Source organism: Perissodus microlepis, chromosome 18 (assembly GCF_051167445.1).
Source record: "Perissodus microlepis isolate ML-2025 ecotype Zambia chromosome 18, ASM5116744v1, whole genome shotgun sequence".
NCBI classification, from domain to species: Eukaryota; Metazoa; Chordata; class Actinopteri; order Cichliformes; family Cichlidae; genus Perissodus; species Perissodus microlepis.
In genome coordinates this window covers 8,630,323-8,648,620 of record NC_140478.1, presented here as the reverse complement: position 1 = coordinate 8,648,620, position 18,298 = coordinate 8,630,323, and the positions used below count along the sequence as shown (strand labels likewise).

General features: G+C 39.7%; 1 protein-coding gene across 2 annotated transcripts in view; it reads right to left on the bottom strand.

Moving 5' to 3' along the window:
- The window catches only part of erich2 (glutamate-rich 2), a 48,545-nt gene that overhangs the window by 7,833 nt on the left and 22,414 nt on the right, over positions 1 to 18,298 (bottom strand). Inside the window, exon 1 of one of the 2 annotated variants that reach the window (XM_084911726.1) lies at positions 730 to 3,820. The exons of the other annotated variant lie outside the window; for it this stretch is intronic. The gene's annotated coding sequence lies outside the window, so the exon portion shown is untranslated. Of the gene's footprint in view, positions 1 to 729; positions 3,821 to 18,298 lie in introns of those variants that run through there. 2 annotated transcript variants of the gene reach the window in all.

Sequence of the window (18,298 nt, the reverse complement as noted above, 5' to 3'; positions counted from 1 at the left end):
ATGCTATTTATTTTAAGCCTGATGATTTTCCCATTTAATATGGGACAGCCTGTGTTATTCCAAAGTAAAGTAAAGATCCAATAAATCCAAAGACTCCACATACATTGAGCTCAGAAGAAATATTTGGAGTATTTTGGAGTTGGAGTTTCTCGGTGTCAAATGACAAAGGCTGAACTCGAGCTACTAATGCTTGTTTGAACGTGCACCGCTTCAACTCTTCTTGCCCAATAACAGATGGAGACAGAAACTAAATGCACACCCCAAAACACACCAGCACCACAAACCCATCAGGCACACCTGCCATGGAAGCTTGATGGGAAAATATATTCCACACAGACGACATGATAACAGAATCATTTCACACTTCACTGATCACCTGCACATTCTCATTGCGCGCATGAGTATGAGTGTGTGTGTGTGAAAGAGAGCGCAGGCGAGGGTTTTCAGTAGGGTCCAGCCTGGTTGTATTCGGTGCATGCGCCTTGACAGACTCCCTGCTCCTCCCAAATTTCCATATGATGAGGTTGTCGTGACAGTGAAAGAATACACAGTTCGATTCCTCCAGGACATCACGATGTGTAATGTGGAGCATGTATTTGTGTGATGGAACACGCAGTCCCCGCTGTAGCTTTATTAACAGAGATTAGCATTAACAAAACAAAGCAACATCATGCCGTCATAAACATTCTCTCTGCGGTGTGGGTTTGCATGTATATGTGCCACACTCACGCGCATGTCCTCGTGTTTATGAAGCATCTGCGCAGGTCTGTCAGTGTGATGTGGCGTGTGACGATCCACCATCACGTCTCACGGCCTCGAGCAGACTGAAGGCTAATAATAAATGCAAATTACAATCAATGGAGGGACAGAGGGGGAGCCACCAAATACCAGTTGTGACATCACAACATAACTACATAACAGGACAAGTGAGGTGATACAAGTATTGATTTATTTGCTGGGAAAGAAAACATCCACTTTTCCAGTGAGAGTGCCAAGTCAGGCTAATTAAAGTGTGATATAATCACAAATCAACATAAAGAAAGAAAGATCTAGATCACACGCAAGTCCTGTTTAGCACATGAAGCTAAAAATAGTTTGTTACTGCATGTGCCTTTCTCGGTTACAATAGATGCAATGATCAGGAACAACATTATGACCACTGACAAGTTAAGTGAATGACACTCATTATCTCCTCATCGTGGCAGCTGTTAGTGGGTGGGATATATTAAGAAGCAAGTGAATATTTTGTCTTTTGAAAGCTGATGTGTTAGAAGCGTAAGGATCTGTCTGCAGGGGTCAGTGTCTATGAAAAGCAAGTCAGAGGAAGGAACAGTGGTGAAACAGGGTCATTGTTGGCCAAGGCTCATTGATGCATGTGGGGACCGAATGCTGGCCTGTGTTGTCCAATCTAACAGACGAGCTACTGTATCACTGCATACTGATTTAATTTTGCTTGTACATCCTGTGCAAGGTGTGTGTGTCCCTTACCTGGAGAACACCTGGCACCAGGATGCACTATGGGAAGAAGGCAAGCCAGCAGACACAGTATGATGGTTTGGGCAATGTTCTGCTGGGAAACCTTGAGTCCTGCCATCCATGGGGATGTTTCTTTGACATGTACCACCTACCTAAGCATTGTTGGAGACCATGTGCACCCTTTCATGGAAACAGTATTCCCTGATGGCTGTGGCTAAAAGCAAAAAAGGTTCAGGAATGGTTTGAGGAGCGCAACAAGTTTGAGGTGTTGACTTGGCCTCTGATCCATGGAGGCTACACCTCACAACTTACAGGGCTTAAAGCAGCGGTCCCCAACCCCTGGGCCTCGGACCGGTACCGGTCCGTGAGTCGTTTGGTACCGGGCCACGAGAGTTGAGGCTCAGGTGTGAAATGTATGGTTTTCAGGGTTTTTATCGGTTTTCAGCGTTATTTTGTTATCGTTTTTATCGTTTACTCGGTTTTCCTTGGTCTTTTCACGTGTGTTATGAATAAATTTTCTTTTTTTCGGTACCGGTACTAGTTTTATTTTGTTGTATTTATCCGTGACACCTTAAAGGCCGGTCCATGAAAATATTGTCGGGCATAAACCGGTCCGTGGCGCAAAAAAGGTTGGGGACCGCTGCCTTATACCACATCTTTTCCCTGTCATGCAGCATCGCTTATCATCTTCACAGAGAGAGAGCTGATGTTTAAAGAATCCTGAAATCAAAGCCATGGGAGGATTCAGCAAACATGGTGGTAGACGTGCAAACTTCCAGGGGAAAGTGTTTTTTTGTTGAATTTCATGCAATCTGAATGATGATACATAAACATATACAAAATATTGTCGGGCATAAACCGGTCCGTGGCGCAAAAAAGGTTGGAGACCGCTGGCTTAAAGGATCTGTTGCTAACGTAACGTCTTCGTACCAGATACGATAGCACAGTTTCAAGGTTCTGGTGGAGTCTATGTCTCAATAGCTCAGGGCTGTTTTGGCAGCAGAAGGGGGACCAACACAATAAAAGGCAGGTGGTCATAAAGTTGTGCCTGATTGCTCTGACCTCTTTTTTTTCTTTCTTTCTTTCTAAGGTTACCCATCCGAAACATAAAGATGATTTTAGATGGAAACTGAGATGTTCACACCTGTTTGAAGACTTTATACTGAGCTATGGCAATTCCCTACTAGATTAGGCTTTGAGTTTACTGAGAACACATAAGTGTGACAACAAACTTCCATATACCTCATTTTTTTTCCTGCTTATCCAATTATGAGTGTGGTGGAGCCTATCTAGGCTGTCACAGGGCGAAACGCTGGTTGCAGGACTAACACAACCATTCCCACTCATATTCACACCTACAGCTAATTTAGAATAACCAATTAACCTAACATGTGTCTTTGGAGTCATAGTGCCTGGAAAATAACATAGTAACAATCTTCTCCCTGAAATAAAGGCAAGAGAGAAAACAAGGACAAAAACAACATAAAACATGTTGATCAGCTAATTCTGTTCAAGATGTGTGTTTCCTAGAATGTCCTACAATATCATTAAAGGGGAGAAAATAAGGAAAAACACAATAGGTCTAAATTAAGCAATTAGATACCATTTGATAACTAAAACTGCATTAGAAGCATACATAAGGGATCGAAACTAGAAGTACATTATCTAAGATTTGTGACCGTTTTGAAAAAGGAGCATCTAATTTTTATTTCTTTTCAGGTTCATTTCCTTCCTCCAACTTCCAGGAAAGTGTCTTCATAGCGTTCTCTTCTTTAACCTCCTTCACTTTATGTGGCATTTGCGAACAGTCATAAGTGACACATCACTTTATTTCACTATTAAATCGCTCTCCTGTTTGTGCGTTTGTGGTAAGATGTGCCAAGGGGAGGCGGGGGTTACAGCTAATATTATTATTATTATTACACGTGTTTTACATTTAATGTGAAATCTCTTTAAAAGGATGGCTACAGCCTCCGGGTGCCTCACTGTGTCTGTACATCATCATCGTAATCATCATCTTTGACTTCCTAAGCGGATCTTTTACTTACTCTTTCCATTTTTCTGCCCCACATCTCACTGATGGACCGGGCCCATCTGTCTCTCTTTTAGCCCATTCATCATTTCCTCTCTCGTCAACTCTGTAGTTCTTCATTTTCTTTTCTTTTTCCATCTTTGTCTCTCACTCACTCATCCCCGTTTCAAGGGTTGTTTTTTTTTTACTCCCCCCTCCTCTTCCTTCCGTTCCATCCATCTGCCTCCCACTTTTGCCTATGCAGTCGTTTTCTTGCTTCATTTTCAACCTCTTGTCCATCCGCTTGTGCAGCACTGAGCCTTCAGTGTGGGCTCATTTGATAAAAGAATTAACTCATTAAATAGAAATAAAAACTTTTTTAAAAAAACACACACAAAACTGATGAATTTCTTTGTGTTAAGATGACTATGCAAAATGTGAAGACACAGACAGTCAGATCCGGGGAAATCTTTGATGTAAATGCTATAGCAGCTTTAGTAATGATCATATTAAAAAGCTATTAACCATAAAGTCACACATATTCACCCCATCTGAGAGTGTGGATGCTTCATAAACCAGGTCTAATGTTACGTAAATGCCCGGTTTATGAAGCATCCTCCATTGCTTGACCGTGTAGCCTCCCAGTAACACAGACTAAACCTTTATTGCCTTTGATTAAAAATAGATAAATAATAATATTAGGCCAACTGGACAGCCTTTCTATCTGTGGTTAACCTGTCCCTCTATGTCGCTCTCTTCAAGGCTTTATATAAACACCTGTAAAAATCATAATTGTGTTGAATGTTTTACAGAAACTTCAGTATTTGTGTGTTTGTGTGGCAAATTTAACCACACTGAGTGTCACAGTGTGCTGACAGTACTAAAGCAAAGTGATAAAAATGAAGCAGTGGGGATTCATAGAAAGAACATTTCAGGCAGTATAAGGTATTAAGATACTCCCTATACTCTAAGATGTGTCTGTTATGTTATATTACCTAAAATAATACAAAAATCTGAATCTGATGACAGGTGTTGAGTTTTTGTTGCTATTTGCTGTTGTCGAGTATACTCGGCTCTGCTCAGATTCAGCCAAATGCTGTAAAACTGATCACAGTGTAAATGGATACTAACCCAAAGCTAACCATGCAGCAACATGCAAGAGTTTCTCAAAAGCAAAGAAATGGGATATTTTTCAGTGGCCAAGTCAGTCACCTGATCTGACAGACCGAAAGCAGAGAGGCCCACAAAACAAGCAGCGAGTGAAGCAGGCTGCAGTAAAGGCCTCGCAGAGCATCTCAGGGGAAACACAGGATTTGTGATGTCCATGAATTTCTGGATGAGTACGAAAAACAGACCTTTTGTTTTTACCTGATTTTGAGTCTCTGAAAACAGGAGAACTATGTATAAAAATGTGCACTTCAGTAACATCTTGATTGTTAAAATTCACTTCAGTAGTATACAGTGGCGACATTAAAAACAAACACACCCTCCTTCATTCCCCTCCTCCCCCTTTTCCTCCCTGTCTGTGGTGCAGCTGAACGATGAGGTAATCTGACCGACAGGCGAGGCGGCCATTTCAAACGGCACGGAGGAGACAGACGGGCCCGAACAGCTCTGCTGCATCTCCTCGTGTGGTGGTGGGGATTATAAAGATTTATTTCTGGGGTGCTCCAGCAGCACTGGCATGATTATGATACCATAACACAAGGTGCCATAAAGAAAATGCTGTCAGCTAAATGAAGAGCAGAGTGCTGAAATGTGCTCGTCATTATGCAATCAATCACACCTGTCAAGCACGCGGCCCTCCATCAAGAAAGCTGTCACTGTCAGCTGTTGGCTGTTTCTCTCTTCGTTCCCTGCTTTTCTTTCACTCCTGTGTGTCTCCCGGCGTCTATGTGTGTGACTGTGTTTCTGGGTCACTTTGCCTCTTTTCCCAGACGACCACAAGTCTCCCACCTACAATACCTCATGTGAGCGCTGATAAGAGGTGAGGAATTACCAAACACGTCGGCCGCATGCTGGCGGAGATCACACGCACAGGGCTCCCCGCTAATATTTCACAGGAAGGAAGAAAGGGAGGCATACATCATTCTGACAGAGCCAGAATGGAGAGAGACATCCCTCCGTTATCTCCACACACATGCACTGTCAGAGATTTATAGTACAAGGCTCTAATGGTGCCCTCACACACCTCTTTCTCTCTGTGTTCACCTCCCTCCTTTCTCTCTCTCGCTCTCATGCGGACACACAAATACACATCCATCAATCATTTGCCTTTTCCTCTTCTTCTCCATCTTCCCTTTATCTGCTGTCCATCTCACATCTTCTCTCTCCCCCATTTTCCCTTTTCTTTCTCCTCCTCGTCCTCTCATCCCCTAGACGGTGCCTAATTTTTCTTCCTCTGCCCACATTAATTGAAAATAAAGTTGTCAAACTCTTAATCTTAAGGGTGACGACGTGTGTACACGCTGACAGGTGAGAAGAGAGGATGGCTATTTGACTTAAACTGTATGGGTTTTTATAGATGTTTCCAATAAACAGCAGGCTGACAGCCGTATGACTCTGTAATGGGAAGTGGTTAAACCTGAAACACAGACCATTTACCCATGTGATTTATAGAGAAGTGCTGCAGTCACACAAGCCAAGGCTGGCCTCCTGTGAGCAGTGCTCGTTTTGTTTTTTTCCTGATTAGAAAACATGTAACAAGTAGGGAAACAATGTAGAGGTATAATATCATCGTGGGGCGATCGTAGCTCAAAGAGTTGGCAGTTCGTCTTGTAACCGGAAGGTTGCCGGTTCGAGCCACGGCTCGGATAGTCTCGGTCGTTGTGTCCTTGGGCAAGACACTTCACCTACCGCCTACTGGTGAGGGGCCGATACCGTGATATGGCAGCCTCACTTCTGTCAGTCTGCCTCAGGGCAGCTGTGGCTACAACTGCAGCTGCCTCCACCAGTGAGTAAATGAATAGTGGAATTGTACAGCACTTTGAGGTTCTTGAAAAGTGCTATATAAATGCAATCCATTATTATTATCATAACCCCAATTCCTGGGTCAATTTACTACTTAAACAGCATCCATCCATTCACTTCCCCTTATCCTTCTCAGGGTCGCGGGGGGCGCTGGAGCCTATCCCAACTATCATAGGGCGAGAGGCGGGGTACACCCTGGACAGTCTGTCGCAGGGCCAACACACAGAGACAGACAACCATTTGCACTAAATCCACTCCCGCATTCACACGTATGGGCAATTTAGATTAATCAATTAACCTATCCTCACTAACTGTATGTCTTTGGAAGGTGGGAGGAAGCCAGAGTCCCTGGAGGGAACCCACGCAAACACGGGGAGAACATGTAAACTCCACACAGAAAGACCCCGGCCTGACATACAAGTTACATAAAAGTTATAAATTGATTTGCATGTCAGCAAGTACCTGGCAGAGAAACTCTTGTTGGTAAGCAAAGCAGTAAAAGGTTTCTTGTAAATAGTCACCAGGCATTCATTGCAAACATATCAAGAGGGATTGTGGACAACTTATCTTTACAGAAACTCTGTAAATCCTTTGGGATTCTTGGTTCGGCAACACAGAGCTTCAGCTCCGTCCAATGTTTCTTATAAGACTGAGGTCTGGGCCACTCCACAACCTTAATGTGCTTCTCCTTCAGCCCTTCCTTTGTTGACTTTGTGGTATGTTTTGGATTATTGTTATACTGAAAGACACATCCGCAAACTATCTTTAGCATTCAGACTAAGGGAAGGAGGTCCTTGTTCATGATTTTACAGTTCATGGTCCCTTCCATTTTGTTACCTCGTCAGATCCACGGCCCTGAACCGTAGTAAGGAAACCTCCGGCTGTTGCTTCAGGTTCCATGACTGGCTCGTAGCCGGTAACTAGCTTACTATACAGGTCAAATCCGCTAGTAAAAAGATAGAAGGAGGCGTAGGAAAACTGCTTCACCGAACTTTATTTCTTCTCCAAGGCGGGAACACCGTGTACAGCGGGCTGTAACAGTTTACTCACAGCGAGCATCGCCGGCACAACTCTGGCTGCCGTGGGAGTTATTATATTCCTTTTAATACTTGTCTTTCCATCTCTTCTGTGGCTACTCGTTATTTTTCCCCTTTTTCCTCTCTCCCTCGGTCCACACACACACCCACAACAATGGGGCAGTCCCACACGTCCCTTCACCACCCGGAATACATTTCCCATCAGGCTTCACCCTTAAATGGCCATGCCTGTAACAATTTGCTGCTCAGTGTAGTGAAGTTGTTCTGTACCCTTAGCAGAAAAACAGCCCCAAAGCATAAGATTTCCACCTCCATGCTTGACTGTGGTGATGGTGTTCTTTGCGTCACGCTCAGCATTTCACTTCCTCCAAACACGGCGAGTCAAGTTGAAGCCAGAAAGCTTCAGTTTGGTTTCATCTGACCACAGCACTTTCTCCCAAGCCTTCTTTGAATTATTGACATGTTCACTGGCAAACTTAAGGCAGGCCTGCATATGTGTTTCTTGAGCAGGAAGACCTTGTGGGCATTACAGCACAGTGTCTTACCAGTGATGTTCTTAGTGGCTGTGGTCCTAGCTGCCTTTAGACCAACAAGGTCCTCCTGTGTAGTTTTGGGCTGATCCATCACATTTCTCATCTTCACCCCACAAGCCAAGATGGTGCATTGAGTTTCAGACTGAGGGCAATTGATGGTTATTTTATATTTCTTTCATTTCCAAAAAAACTAAATCACACCAACAGTTGTCACCTTCTCACCAAGCTTCCTCCTGATGGTCTTGTAGTCCATTCCAGCCTTGTACAGGTCTACAACCTTGTCCCTTTGACAACTTTGGTCATACCTGTGGTGGTGGAGATCCTGGAATGGAAAAAACTGATTCTGTGCACATGTGTGATTTATACGCACAACTGCAGGGGATCAAATAATTATGTAAAAATTATTTCATAGCAAATTAGAGTTTGTATATATGAATTACAGACAGACAAATAAAGGGTAAATGAGGTGAGCGTTGGCCTGGTTTAGCTATTCATATCCCAGCAGAGGAACACATCACCACTAAGTTGTTGTGAGTGATCATCTTTAACCTGTCCTTAATGGAGCAGTGTCTTCCTGGATGACAGTGCAGCCATTTAGACAGAGCTGTCCACCACCACAAGACATCAAATGAAAGGAATATTTGTTGGAAGAGATCTTTAATTTATCATTTATCTGTAAAGCATCAAATCACTAAAAGGTAATGACAAACCTTTGGTGAAACATTAGCCTGCAGCTGTGTTTACTTTCACTGTACTAACTTACGCTTTCACATTCCAACTCACATACATAAAGAAATACAGAATTGTGTTTTTGGAAGCACTATATAAATAAACCTTACCCACATACTCGCCATCAAGCAGCAGACACAAACTAACAGCTAACTAGTTAGCAGAACAATTAACAGCTAAATAATGAGGACCCTCAGGAGTCAGTGAAAAGCAATGGAGGTAAAAGGAGAGTTGATATTGAACTTACATTAATTGAGATGACACAATCACTATTTTCAATGACTTCGAAGCTTGATCTGTGCTCACTGGATGTTCATGTTGTTGTTCTAACTTTTTCTGTACCATAATACTGACTTTTTGTTCTTGTGATATTATCAAGTTTTGGTTCCTGTTTTTATGCTTTTTCTTATCTCCCCACTACTTCCTTGCCCTTGCCTCCTCTGTCTTTCTCTGTCTATATGATGATTTGTATATGCTCCCTGTGTTAGTCTTCCTGTTCTTGCATTTGCATTTCCTTGATTCAGTTTCAGTTAAATTTTATTTTTATAGTGCCAAATCATGATAACTGATGCCTGAAGGCGCTTAACATTGTACAACATATAATCGACAATATTAGAGAGAAAATTCCAATAATCACTCAACCCCCTGTGAGCAAGCACTTAGTGAGAGTGGAAAGGACAAACTTCCTTTTAACAGGAAAAGACCTCCTGCAGAACCAGGCTTAAGGAGAGGCAACCATTTGGTACTGGGGTGAGGAGAGGGCGCTAGAACAAAAGACACTGTGGACGAGAGCCAGAGTGCAAAAACTGTTACTAAGAGTGGAGATTGAAGAAGAAACACTCAGTGCATCATGGGAATCTCCCAGCAGTCTGAGCCTATTGCAACATAACTAAGGGAGGATTCAGGGTCACCTGATCCAGCCCTAACTATAAGCTTTATCAAAAAGGAAAGTTTAAAGCCTAATCTTTAAAGTAGAGATGGTGTCTATCTCCTAAATCCAAAACAGGAGCTTTATCTACAGAGCAGAAGCCTGAAAGCTGAAGCCTCTGCCTCCTATTCTACTGTTAAATATCCTTTAACCTCCTAGGACCTGGCGTCCACATATGTGGACATCACATTTTGGGCTATTTAGACCAAAATACTCAGTTTTGCTCTACAAGGGCCTGATATCCACTAACCAGGACATTATACTGCTGTTCTATTGAAATTTCAAATGAATATCCTCATATGTGGCTCTCATTTTTCTCAGAAACAAAAATTAGGTAAAAACAAATCTGGTAATTCTTTGTTTTTATATTTATCAGGTCCCAATCAGCCCAAATATCAAATAGAAATTAAAAATGCATGCCGTGGAAGAGTTCAGGTCTTAGGAGGTTAAATATCCTATCCTTCTTTCTCTTTGTACTCCCTGATCCACTGAAGGCTTTTAAAGGAGCGTTTGAGCAAAACTGAACTTGTTTTTCAGACGCTAGACTATACAGTTACTTGTGAGTTCAATTAGTACAATTAGTGCAATTAGTGCAAGCAACACGAATATAATAATATGTTACAAATACAGAAACACTGATAAAGTTCTGTGATACAAAAAAGGTAAGATTAATTAGGAGGAGACAAGGTGCTATTGTAACAATTTTTTTTACATTTTCTTTCATAACTCACAGATTACTCACAGAAATATACTAGTTTGTTTTTGATAATAGAGGTATGTATACGTGCACTGCCCGATATAGTTTTACTAATACAGAAAAAAAATGGAAATATTCATTTTTAATACAAGAAATCAGACTTTGTCACAGCAAATTCAATACATTATTTTCACCCACTGCTAGTATCTATAATGTCACTTATAAATTATTAGCATATGTACTTTTGAGGGGTTTTTATAGCTGTTGGGTACTGTGATCTATGCATTCAAGGAAAAATAGTATTTATTCATTTTTCCAGAACATGTGGCAACTATTCCAGAGGTAGACTTTAATTCTTTGAGTGGAGCTAAAAGCATGTTTTACTCTGTTACGCAGAGAGGTGTAGTACAGAAAACAGCAGACATCACTCTGACTGAGCGGAGAACAGCATTAGTTTATTGTCTCATCTTTCACACAAGCAGCAACTTCCAAAACGGCAACTCATCCATCTGTCTCCCATACATCCAGCAGTCCACCTTTATATACTCTCAGACCACGCCTTCTCAATTCAAACTGACCAATCGCATAATCCATCCAGAAAAGCAAAGCAAATTTTTCACAAATAATCCCAACGTTATCAATCACTTGTCAATAATGGAAGCAGACATGTCATATGTGCACATACACAATTTATAGGTCATTTCACACTTATATTTAAATTTCAATGCATCACAAGCAGACTAATATTCTTTTTATACACATAAAACACTATTTCATACAAAAAATATGTATTTCAAATTTTAAATGTCATTTGAAATTGAAATTTGGTGAAATACATCAGTTTTCATTTGTATGTCATCAACACAGACACACTTATAATCGCCCCCGATGTGAAACCCATATTTTAATATTCCAGTTGGCATCATCTATGTCAGCATGATTTATTCATGTTAATTCTTAAGAAAATAAGAATAAAATTGATCTAAGTTTAAATCTGCTGTAAACTAAGGTGTAGGCAACAGAAGAAAAATAATGTAAACATGCAAAGTAAGTATGTTTTTTCACTGTGGATTTTTTCTAATTCAAGGAATTGCCCGTTATGAACACTTTTCTTTTTTTTTTTACAGTTGATACTTTTAAATCTTTCATGTATTTTACTAAAAATTGAAATCACAAAACAATCAATTTGACAAAATAAAATACACTGACATGCTGGAAGAGTGAAGTAGGTTTGAACAGATCACACATGTTAGAAATGCAAAATAAGATCATAGGAATATTAAAGGATGCACACCTATGATCTGAAGACCTCGTTAGCCAATAAGTAAAAACACTCATGGGATGTTGTGAAGTTTCAAAAATCAGCCTGTTCATATTGTACATATTTATATGAGTGTATTAATGTAACCTGATGTATTACAATTATGATGGAGTCCGCTGTCCAGCGCTGTGTGCTGCAAAAATAACTGGAAGAGAACAGTTGTTTCCTCTTGACCTTCTTTCAGTGGGTTTATATAAGTGAGTGGAGGTGGGTGTTTGTCTCTATCTCCACAGGGGAATTTGTATCAGCTGAACCTCTTTCTCTTCATACCTGAACACCTTTCATCGATGATGGAGAAGGTCACTGGAGACACCTTCATCCTCTATGTGTCTATTCTTCTACAGCTAGGTTATTTCACTGCTCAAAGCTGCCCTGCAGGAGGACAAAATCTCAACACATCATGAGTTTTAGAGCCTAATAACTGGCATCAGTGACCCAGATTGTGTGTGTGTGTGTGTGTGTGTGTAAGAGCTGTGTTACCTGTTATCGATCACCTGAAAACATAATCGATCATCCAATTTTTCTTTTTCATATTCACCTGCACATCAGTTTTTTGTATGCAGGACAGGTTCACACTCTCCTACAAACACACACACACTTTACACTCTCACGTACGCGCACTCTCTCGCCCTTCAATACAGCCCTATAATTTGCCAGATGCGGTGATTCACTGGTTACTATGGCAACTACAAGGAGGGAGAGATTTTTTCGTTTTTCTCAATTTTTGGCAATTGGACTGCACAACGAGACATACACACGCACGCACACACGCACACACACACACACACATAGAGGCAGACATCATCACGTGCTCGTGTCTGAGGTGCTGAATGGAGAAATGAACCAGTACATCTGCAGCCAATGGATGCTGACTTTCCATGTCGTGACATGCTTATCATCCATAGTTAAGTGAAGGGTGTTGGTTTATTATTTGCAGTTGGCTTTTTCTGGGAGGAACCACACCCACTGACACCTACACACAAGAATTAGAGGTGAGGCAAGCAAATTTCTTTAAAGGAGCAGAATGAGGTGAAATGTCACTGATGTTCTTAGACAAGCTCAGTGAGTCAGTGATTACTAGTTCAACACACACACACACATACACAGTTATATGCGCACCCCCACAGTCATACACACACCCCCGCACACAGACATACTCACACACACACCCACACACTCATACACACACATCCACACACAGACTTATACAGACACACACACCCACACACACTCATACATACACCCCCACCCACACACACACACACACACCCACCCACACACACACACACACACACACACACACACATAGAGGTTTGCAGATGTGCATGGAATGGAAATACAATGAGATTAAGCAGGAGTTAACAGTTTATAATGGATTTTCTGAAATGCCTTTTCTAAGATGCTTCACATTGTAATTGCCGTTTAAAAGACAACCTTTAAAAAGCTCAATGAAACTTGCCATTTCTAGAAGAACCCCCCCTCCAAAGTCATCAGCTACACCAAAAACGGGTTAGTGCAGAGCCAATCAAAGGCAAGGGATTATCCTCACACACACACACGCACACACATTGCTGCATCTGGTTGGAGCTGATAAGAGGAATTTTCCTCCCCTCAGGGAATCGAAACACGACGGAAGGAGATGGTGGGGGAAAGCGGTGGGTGGGTGACGTTTTAAAGTTGAAGCTTGTACACGAGCAGCCCCCCACCCCGCCCTGCCTACAGTAATAGTAGGTCAAACATTGTTCCTTTTTTTTGTTTTTAATTTTTTTTATTTTTTCTCCAACGCTTGTAACCGCGTGTCCATGTATATATATGTGTGTGATGCTGCTTCAGGGTCCTCCGTGTTTTACAGAGTAGGTCAGATTAGTGGCATTCAATCGATAAACATGACCTCTGTACTAAAAAAAACCTTCTTCCAAAACTGTGGATCTTATTTTGAAACACCTGAGTGGAATCCAAAATAGCAAAATGTATATAGACTCATAATATGTCTATGAATTTAGCAACGCAACATTACCCACAGCTTTATTCAAAATTCAAACTTTACATATAAATTTACAGCATGGCCAGTGGTTCAAACACGCTGAGGCTTCAAACTGCTTTAAACTAACCTGCTGCTCAGACCCTTTGTTTGCAGTCAAAAGAAAGCTGGCTGGCAGACAAAAAAGAACAATTTTTGAACTATGAATCATGCAAAGTTGCTTTTAAAGGGTCAAAGAATACAAGTATGGAGCTGGAAATGAGCAGAACACGTCATTTTAAAGATACCAAACCAGTTTTTCATCTAAAATTCAAACGCATTATTCTTTTTATTTATTTTTTGTGGAAATGAAACAGGAAAAAAAACATCTGGAATATTATGGGTTGCCCTTGATTTATCCTTCAGTGTTCCATGGCATTGCCTCACAGCTTGTGCTGCCTATACGTCTTCTCATCAGAGCGCATGGACATCTTACGTATTTCTGACGAATGTCAGCTCCACGACGTCAGCTGACACAAAGCCTTTCCCCTCTTCCTACGCCTCTCCTCTTCCTGTCAAACCATGTAAATTCAGATTTGAACTCTGAGGGTGCTTTGCAGTGAGCTCTGGCCAATCAGAAGCCAAACACTGTGGCAGGAATTTACATAAATCTGCATGGCTAATTTACTGAGCAAATGGAAGGAGTGACAGTGTGACTTCACCTTTCCTCGGTGATAACACAATGCAACAGCTGACCTTCAGCTAAAAATGTAACGACCTGATAAATCCATTCATTTGCCTTCCAGTCAGACTGAGTGGAAAACAAACTGCATTTGTTTGTGTAATTGCCCATGAGCACAGAAGACAGAGGGAGAGAAGGAGTGTGCGTGAGAGAGAGAGAGAGAGAAAGAGAAAACTAGTGAATAAACAGAGGAGATGGATGGGTCTATTAAAGCAGAAGCTAATCCAGGCTATTAGGAAACAGAGTGAGGGAGTGAGGGAGAAGGGGATACATACGGTGGGTTAATGGCTCTAAATACAGACCTAAACGGAGTGAAGGTCTGCTGGAGATTATTATAAATGTACCCAGGGGCGTCACTGGGAATTATGGGCCTGCTGCGCTGGAGATAATTCCAGACCAGTCCCTCTTTATTAAAGTATTCCAGGTGTGGCAAACTTCTGTATAAGTCAAGCACACAGTGCACACTGACAAATGTAATGAAATGAAATAAAAATACAGCAACTCCATGTACTACCTGTAGGAATAAGAACTGACCAATAACCACTTTTGGGTGGGCTGTCCCAGTAGTGGAAATATCCAAAACTCACACAGTAAAGTTGGTAGAAGGATCAGTCAACTCAAAACTAGGACCACACTAGTCAAAATATGCCTGTTATTCTATCTGCAGTAATTATATATGCAGTATAGTTCGGTTGTGGTAGGCCACACGACCCAATCCTTCCATGATAATACAGCCTGAAGGCAGGAAGAGCAGCAGAACAGAGCAAGCATCAGTGACATTGGCCATAATACTGATTATGTAAGCAAGAAACAGCATTGCCTAAAAAGGAAGGAAGTGGGTTGCAAAGCAGCTTGAGGTGGCAGCAACAACAGTGTGCAGGCTGAAATGGGCAAATCTCGTAAATAGCATGGCTCATATGGATACATCAGCTGAGACGTCAGCTCATGTGAGCTAGCACTGAGATTGGCTGATCTGGAGTGATTTATAGTTTAGCTTGACTCTGTGGCCTGCCAGGACATTGTGCTTCATTCATTATACGCTGCATGTACTGCAGAGTCATATTTCATTAACCATAGCCTTAACAGTGTTCAGCTTGTGTGCCCACTCTCATTGATTAGGGGGAAAAATCAATTAAGATGACATGATTAAGAAAAAATACAAAAAAGTATCAGAATATGGTTTTCCTTCCTTAAACACAGACACCTGAACACTACCTATTTTATTTTCACAGCTGAAACACACATTTAGGATACTGCTTAGAAGGAAACTTAACACTGGAAGTCCCAGGCTTTTCTAACCCTCTGTCAGCCAAGTGGAAGCTAAATTGGCTAGTCTTTTAGCATCAATTCATATGTAAATTAGGTCGTTACCTGAGTGTGGGGGAGTGGGTGTGTGTGAATGATTGCTGATTTCTAACTGCCAACTGCCTCTTTGTTTGTGTGTGGGGGTGGGGAGCTGCTAAAAGCTGTGAACTTTGTAAATATGTGTACAAATGGTTGGGGGGTTTTTTGTACTGTTTTTATCAATAAATCTCAGCAACAAAGAAAATACACCCATGTGTGTTGATTTCTCCCTAAGATGGCAAACTGAAACACAAGTTTTGACGGAATTTTAATGAAAACAACAGAATTTGAGAACAAACAATGGAATTTGAATGAAAACAAAAGCATTTGAATGAAAAGAACGGAATTTCAATGAAAAGAACGGAATTAGAATGAAATGAACAGAATTTGAATCAAAACAATGGAATTTGAAAACAATGGAAGTTTAAAACAAACAACAGAATTTGAATGAAAACAATGGAATTAGAATGAACAGAACATAATTTGAATGAAAACAACGGAATTAGAATGAACACAATGGAATTTGAATCAAAACAATGGAATTAGAATGAAAACAACAGAATTTGAATGAAAACAATGGAAGTTTAAAACAAACAACAGAATTTGAATGAAAACAATGGAAGTTTAAAACAAACAACAGAATTTGAATGAAAACAATGGAAGTTTAAAACAAACAACAGAATTAGAATGAAAACAACAGAATTTGAATCAAAACAATGGAAATAGAATGAAAAGAACAGAATTTGAATGAAAACAACGGAATTTGAATGAAAACAGAAGCATTTGAATGAAAATAACGGAATTTCAATGAAAAGAACAGAATTAGAATCAAAACAATGGAATCTGAATTAAAACAATGGAAGTTTAAAACAAACAACAGAATTTGAATGAAAACAACGGAATTTGAATGAAAACAACGGAATTAGAATGTAGAGACAGAATTTGAATGAAAACAATGGAATTTGAATGAAAACAACGGAATTAGAATGAACAGAACAGAATTTGAATGAAAACAATGGAATTTGAATGAAAACAACAGAATTTGAATGAAAACAATGGAGGTTTAAAACAAACAACAAAATTAGAATCAAAACAATGGAATTTAAATGAAGAGAACAGAATTTGATCAAAAACCGAAGAATTTCAACGAAAACAACGGAATTAGAATGAAAACGATGGAATTTGAATGAAAACAACAGAATTTGAGAACAAACAATGGAATTTGAATAAAAAGAGTAGAATTAGAATGAAAATAACGGAATTTCAATGAAATGAACGGAATTAGAATGAAATGAACAGAATTTGAATGAAAACAACAGAATTTGAATGAAAACAACAGAATTTGAATGAAAACAACGGAATTAGAATGAAAAGAACAGAGTTTGAATGAAAACAACGGAATTAGAATGAACAGAATAGAAATTGAATCAAAACAATGGAATTTGAATCAAAACAATGGAATTAAAATGAAAACAACAGAATTTGAATGAAAACAATGGAAGTTTAAAACAAACAACAGAATTTGAATGTACAGAACAGAATTAGAATGAAAACAACAGAATTTGAATCAAAACAATGGAAATAGAATGAAAAGAACAGAATTTGAATGAAAACAACGGAATTTGAATCAAAACAATGGAAATAGAATGAAAAGAACAGAATTTGAATGAAAACAACGGAATTTGAATGAAAACAACAGAATTTGAATGAAAACAAAAGCATTTGAATGAAAACAACGGAATTAGAATGAACAGAACAGAATTTGAATCGAAACAATGGAATTTGAATCAAAACAACAGAATTTGAATCAAAACAATGGAATTTGAATCAAAACAACAGAATTTGAATGAAAACAACAGAATTTGAATCAAAACAATGGAATTTGAATGAAAACAACAGAATTTGAATCAAAACAATGGAATTTGAATGAACAGAACAGAATTTGAATCAAAATAACGGAATTTGAATCAAAACAATGGAATTTGAATGAAAAGAACAGAATTTGATTGAAAACAACGGAATTAGAATGAACAGAACAGAATTTGAAAACAACAGAATTTGAATGAAAACAACGGAAATAGAATGAAAAGAACAGAATTTGAATGAAAACAACGGAATTTGAATGAAAACAGAAGCATTTGAATGAAAATAACGGAATGTCAATGAAAAGAACAGAATTAGAATGAACAGAACAGAATTTGAATCAAAACAATGGAATCTGAATTAAAACAATGGAAGTTTAAAACAAACAACAGAATTTGAATGAAAACAACAGAATTTGAATCAAAACAACAGAATTAGAATGAAAACAACAGAATTAGAATGAAAACAACGGAATTTGAATGAAAACAACGGAATTAGAATGAACAGAACAGAATTTGAATCAAAACAACGGAATTTGAATGAAAAGAACAGAATTTGATTGAAAACAACGTAATTAGAATGAACAGAACAGAATTTGAATCGAAACAACGGAATTTGAATGAAAACAACAGAATTTGAATCAAAACAACGGAAATAGAATGAAAAGAACGGAATTTGAATGAAAAC